General features: G+C 51.1%; 1 pseudogene; it reads right to left on the reverse strand.

Moving 5' to 3' along the window:
• Window positions 1–691: 691 nt before the first annotated feature.
• Window positions 692–5,559, reverse strand: part of LOC102500933 (NADH dehydrogenase [ubiquinone] 1 beta subcomplex subunit 3 pseudogene) — a 21,716-nt pseudogene continuing 16,848 nt past the window's right edge.

Raw genomic sequence — 5,559 nt, forward strand, 5'->3', positions numbered from 1 at the left:
CCCTCTCACGGTCTCTTTCTGTTTCTCTCCAGTGAACGCACACGCCCCCATGGCAAAAACTTAAAAAAAAAAATCATAAAAAGCAACTTAGTGGCTTAAAACAGCAGCAAATATTTATATGTCTCATAGCTTTAGTAAGTCAAGAGTTCAGGAGTGGCTTACCTAGGTAGTGCTTGTGTGGGTCTCTCATGACACTATAGTCACGTGTCAGCTGTCATCTGAAGGCTTGCCTGGGACTGGGGATCCACTTCCAAGGTGGCTTACACATCCAACTGGCAAATTGGTTCTGATTGTCGGCAAAAAAGGCTCAAGCTCAGGGCCAGCAGGTGGTCTAGTAGTTAAGGCGCTAGATTCCCACATGATTCAAGCCCCAGACCTAGTGGCTTGAAAATCATGCTAGATACATGTACATGCATGCCCAAAATCCCAAAAGGAGAACGGAGGAGAAGAGATTGTTTCATGGCCATCCTCCTGGGGGATTTCTCTCTCTCTATCTCTCTCTTTCTCTCTCTCAGGCAAGTGCACGTTTCCTTTAGCAAATCATTTTTTTTCTTTTTTTTTGATGTTCTTAATTTATTAAATCTTACCAGTATTGTCCCTTAAAAGGGACTAACACACAAACAGACAGACTAAGTGAAGAAATATTTTTATAAGTGTTAAGAAGCCACTAAGATACTTCCAGGTATTTTCTTCAGTGATGCTTTTTATCTTTATTCGGGGATTCCAGGAAATATTCGGTCCCTACAGCTACCACAAATACAGCAAATCCCCACTTGCATCCTTTCAATAATGCACCAATGAAGGAAACATTGTTTGCAAAGCCACCCATGTATCTCCAAGCTTCATTCAGGCCCATGGATCTCTTAGTCCTCGTGCAGCCCGCTTCTCCTGGACAGTTTCTAACGGTATTCCTTCTATCTTCCACTGCTTATAATCCATTTTACCATGACCATGACCATGTTCATGTCCATGGGCCATGACTGACGGCAATCTGACCTCTCAGGACACTCCGGCCAGAGCCAACCGGAAGCGGACGTTGTTGCCCTATAGCAAATTATAAAAAGAAAAATATGCTTTACCATTGGCTTCATGGAACTAGAGTGCAAACAGAAATGGACAATTAAAGCCTAACTGATGCCCTCCAGATGCACAGGCAGACAGGACTGAGGGACTCTTGACTTAAGCACATTGGGAAGACCTCCCACTGCGGTAGCCAGCCTCCAAAATGGCTCCCAGTAATTCCCACCTCCTGGTACCCATACCTTTGTGTACTCACCTTCACACTCAATAGGGCTGACTTGCACAAGCAAAGAGATATTGTGGAGATGAGGACATGCGACTCCCGTGGCTAGGTCATAAAAGACATGGCAATTTCCACCTAAGCACTTTATATTGGGTTTTCAGAAAAGTCATGATGCATTTCTGCATAGAAAAATACGTCATGGCTTTTCCAACAACCTAGTAGATATAGTAACTCATTTAACCATTAAACAATCCTGTGGGGTAGAACTTATCATTGTCTCCCACTTTACTGATGAGAAAATGGAGGCACAGAAAAGCCAAGGAGCTTTCCCTAGGCCACACAGCTAGCAAGTGCCAAAGTGAGGGTTTGAACTAAGGCAACCTAGACAGTATGTCTTCCTAGTGACCGCCGGCAGAAGGGTAGGGAATGGCGTGGGCCCTAGTAGTCCCCAGGTTCTCCCAGGACAGAGGGTCTGACTGAGTGCTGGAGAGCACCAACATGGATGGGCAGCAGCAAAGGGAGAGCTTGGGAAGGAGACAGGAAGAACTAGACCAGGAGGTGGGCCAAGAAGCAAGAGATGGACGCATACAGGAATCAGATATGAGGTAGAGAACCTGGGCAGAGGCAGCACAGGTTCAGACTGCTCTGGAGGATATGGATGTCAGCCAGAGCAGCCTGGGACAGTGGAGTGTGGCAGCCAGATCATGGGGCTGGAAGTGGGAGGGGAGGGGAGGGGCTGGAGGAGACTGCTCTTGGGAGAGGCTGGCTATGAACCAGGGGGAGGTGAGGTGAGTGCTGGTGGGGCCAGGCGGAGGGCCATCCCAGCATATGTGAGAGGCCAGGGCAGATCCCAGCCTGAGCACCAGCTTCCCACCCTGGCCAGCCTAGCCAAGTCAGCCTAGCCAAGCTTGCTCTCCACCCCAGAAGGAAACCCCCATCCCAGTGAGTGCCAAGGGAGGCCTGAAGACACAAATATTTGCTCGGCTTCTGCCCTTCTTGTTCAAACAGGGCATTCGCCTTGGGGCTGGAGGCTGGCTGCTATGGCAGGAAGTGAGAAATCAGAGAGGGCAGAGGGTGTGAAGGGGGAGCAAGGGCTCCTGGGGCCACTAATGAATCCCCCAGGCTCCTGAGCTCCTGGAATCCATTAGCTCCTCGAAGTAGCTCGCTAATATCCCGGCTCCTTTACGAGACATCTGTTCAAACATAGCCAACCTTTTCCTCTCCATCAGACTCCGTGGCACTCCCCTTGGCCTGGCCTGCTGTGTCTGACTGCCTGAATGGGGGCCGTGTGTTTCTGCCTCTCTGCAGGACTATGGCCTGGGTAGGCTTCCTGTTGTCAATGTGCAGGAGTCCATGTGTGCTGCTGTGGACTGAGGTGCACGTGCACATGTTTGCGACACTCTCTTGCTGTGTAACTCTACCATGCAGCGTATGGCTATATGCGACGCTCTCTTGCTGTGTAACTGTACCATGCAGCATGTGGCTGTATCACCGTAAGACCACATGTCTGAGTCCAGTGTTATTCTGTTTCTTTCCATGCTGCGACATTTTCTGTGTCCATGTATTACTGTGAGATTGGGTGTGTGATTGGGTGGTTCCCTGTGTGAAGCTTCCTCTGTGTGTGTGTGCATGTTTGCGTGCACACACACTCTGTAAAATTATCACTTTTTTTTTTTGCACATGCTATGTCACGTTGTCTGCTCACGTACAAAAGGATCTGGACAATAAGATGGTGTGTCACTCTGTGCAATGGGCATTGTGCTAGACACAGTGAAGTCCCAGCAGATGTGGCAGATAAGAATGGATGGCAGGTGGGGTGGGCATCACTTCTCAACTGCAGGATGAAGGTCCGAGCTCTGACTCCTAAGAAGGACCAGCCCATGGCAGAGGCAGCCAGTCCAGTAGCTGGAACGAAAACTGCCTGGAGGGAAGCGAGGTGGTCGGCCAAGGGCAATGGATCCCAGCAGGCAGGTAGTCAGATGGGGCAAGGGCAGGGCATGGAGATTCCAGAACAGACCCGCAAATCTCTGCTGCTGACACGGTGAAGTGGGGTTAGACTTGCAACTTCCACAAGCATCAAGAAGCACCTGGAGATCAGCCCTGTAGCCTACTAGTTAAGGGAGCCTGATCCCACACAGTCTTGACTGCAGCTTGATTCCTGGTCTTGGTAGCTTAAAAAATACCCCAGGCATGTGTTTGTGCATAACCCAAATCCAAACAGGATGGAGAAATGGAGAAGAGATTGGGGCCAGCACGGGGGCAGAATGGTTAAGACACTTTACTCCTGGGACTGCTGTTCCAGTCCTGGATCTGGCAGCTTGAAAATATCATGCTAAGTATGTGTGCATACATGCCCAAAATCCTAGCAGGAGAAAATAGAGGAAAAGGAATTGCAGTGTGGCCATCCCCCTGGGGGGCGGTTTCCCACTTTCCCTCTCACTGGGTCTCTTTCTCTCTCTCTCTTCCCCATGAGCACACATGCCCGATGGCAAAAATCTAAAAGAAAAAATAAACATTGCGGAGTGACCTCACCCCATTGGGGGGGGTGCACGCTCTTTCTCTCTCTCTCTCTCTCTGGTGAGAGCAGGCACTATTTGGCAATGGGAAAAAATAAAAGTACTTGGGGTGTTTGTACAGATGCGGATTCCCAGGCCCCAAACCAACTATTCTGATTTAATCGGGCTGGGCAGTACCCTGGGGGTCTCCATTTTTCGCTAGAATTCCAGGTAGCCGAGGTCCACACTTTAAGAAGCATTGGGTTCGGGAACCAGCAGTTAGCGTAATGGCTATGTCGCTGGACTCCCACGTAGTCGACCGCGGTTCGTGTCCCGGACCCGGTGGCTTAAAACTCACGCCGGGCGCGTGTGCGTGCGTGCCCAAGATCCCGAGAGGAGAACGGAGGAGAAGGGATTGCGGCGTGACCATCCCCCCTGGGGGGGTGATTTCTCGCTTTCTGTCTCTATGTCTCTCTCTGTCTGTCTGGCGAGTGCACGCGCCCTACGGTGAAAATCTCTCAAAAAAAAAAAAAAAAGAAGCATTGGGTTCCAGGAACCATTAGGAAAAGATGCTGGGAACATGAGGCCCAGTGTGAATCCAGAGATGGAGAGGAAAGCAAATGAGGAGAACAAGGAGACAGGGAGCAGAGATGGAGAAGGGTGCCCTGGTGGGTGTGTCAGCGTCCCACTCGTGTCCTGGGCACTGCCATTCCCGTTTGCGCCTGCGTCCTGGGACCTCCTCACAGAGAACGCTTTTTTCCTGTGCACGGGGCAGCCAGAAGTGCCTGGGGGCAGCCAGCCAGTGACGGATGGGAGAGGAAAATGCCCAGCCCCCTCATTGTGTGTGTGTGTGTGTGGGGTGCTCAGAGACATGTTTTCTTTTTTTCCTTCTATGAGAGAGAATGAGAGAGCAAGAGATAGGCACCCCCCACAGGGTCTTCACACTGTGACTCACCCCCAGTTCAGTCTGGATCATTGACTCACCTGCCTGACAGGCTCAGAGAGGTCCCAGGACATGAACCCAGAACCTTTCCCACGTGGGTTCAGTGCATGACTGCTATGCACTGCTGGTCCCTCTGAGGTGTGTTCTGTGCTGTCTCCCATGGACCCCAGTGGGACTGAGCCCCATTTGACCACAGCAAGAGCCTGCTCAGTAACTCCCATCCTGTAAATTTCCCAGCTCTCTCCTTCCCTCTCTCACTTGCTTGCTCTCCTACTGGTGTTTTCTGGAATCACCTGCCAAACGGACTGTAACACTAGCACCCACATTCATGTCTCGGTACTGGCTTCTCAGGAATTCCAACCTTGGACAGGTGAGAAGAGGAAACCCCAAAGTTCTTCAGCCTGAAGAACCAAAGCCAGTGGGATGGAGCTGCCCAGACGGGGAGGCACAGGCTCCTCCTCTCATTGGCTGTTTGAGATCCTCCCCCATTTCAGGACAGCTATGGCTGTCTGCTCAGGGCCCCTGAAGACTAAATGGCGAATGATTCCCTCAGTGGCCCTCCTTCTTCTCTGGTCTTGCAAGTTCTGATCACTTTGACAGATCCTTGGAAGTCTTCACTTCCAAAACATGGTTCTTGAGGCCACAGGCTGTTGGCCCCATGCACCTCCCAGGGTCAGGTTCCTGTCTTCCAGCCTAGGAGGCAGCCCCAGGCCAGGGCAGGCCCTGTCAAATGCCCCTTCCAGCTCCATCTGGACGGAATTCCTCTGCTCAGGCTGTGTTTGGATGCTGTGTCTGCACGGTCAGATGTTGCTATTCTCTGGTAAACTCAGCCTGATCCCTGGGGCACCTCCACCATCTGCCTTGGCAATTTCCTACAG

The sequence above is a fragment of the Tupaia chinensis genome, unplaced genomic scaffold (genome assembly GCF_000334495.1).
Source record: "Tupaia chinensis unplaced genomic scaffold, TupChi_1.0 Scaffold000115_1, whole genome shotgun sequence".
NCBI classification, from domain to species: Eukaryota; Metazoa; Chordata; class Mammalia; order Scandentia; family Tupaiidae; genus Tupaia; species Tupaia belangeri.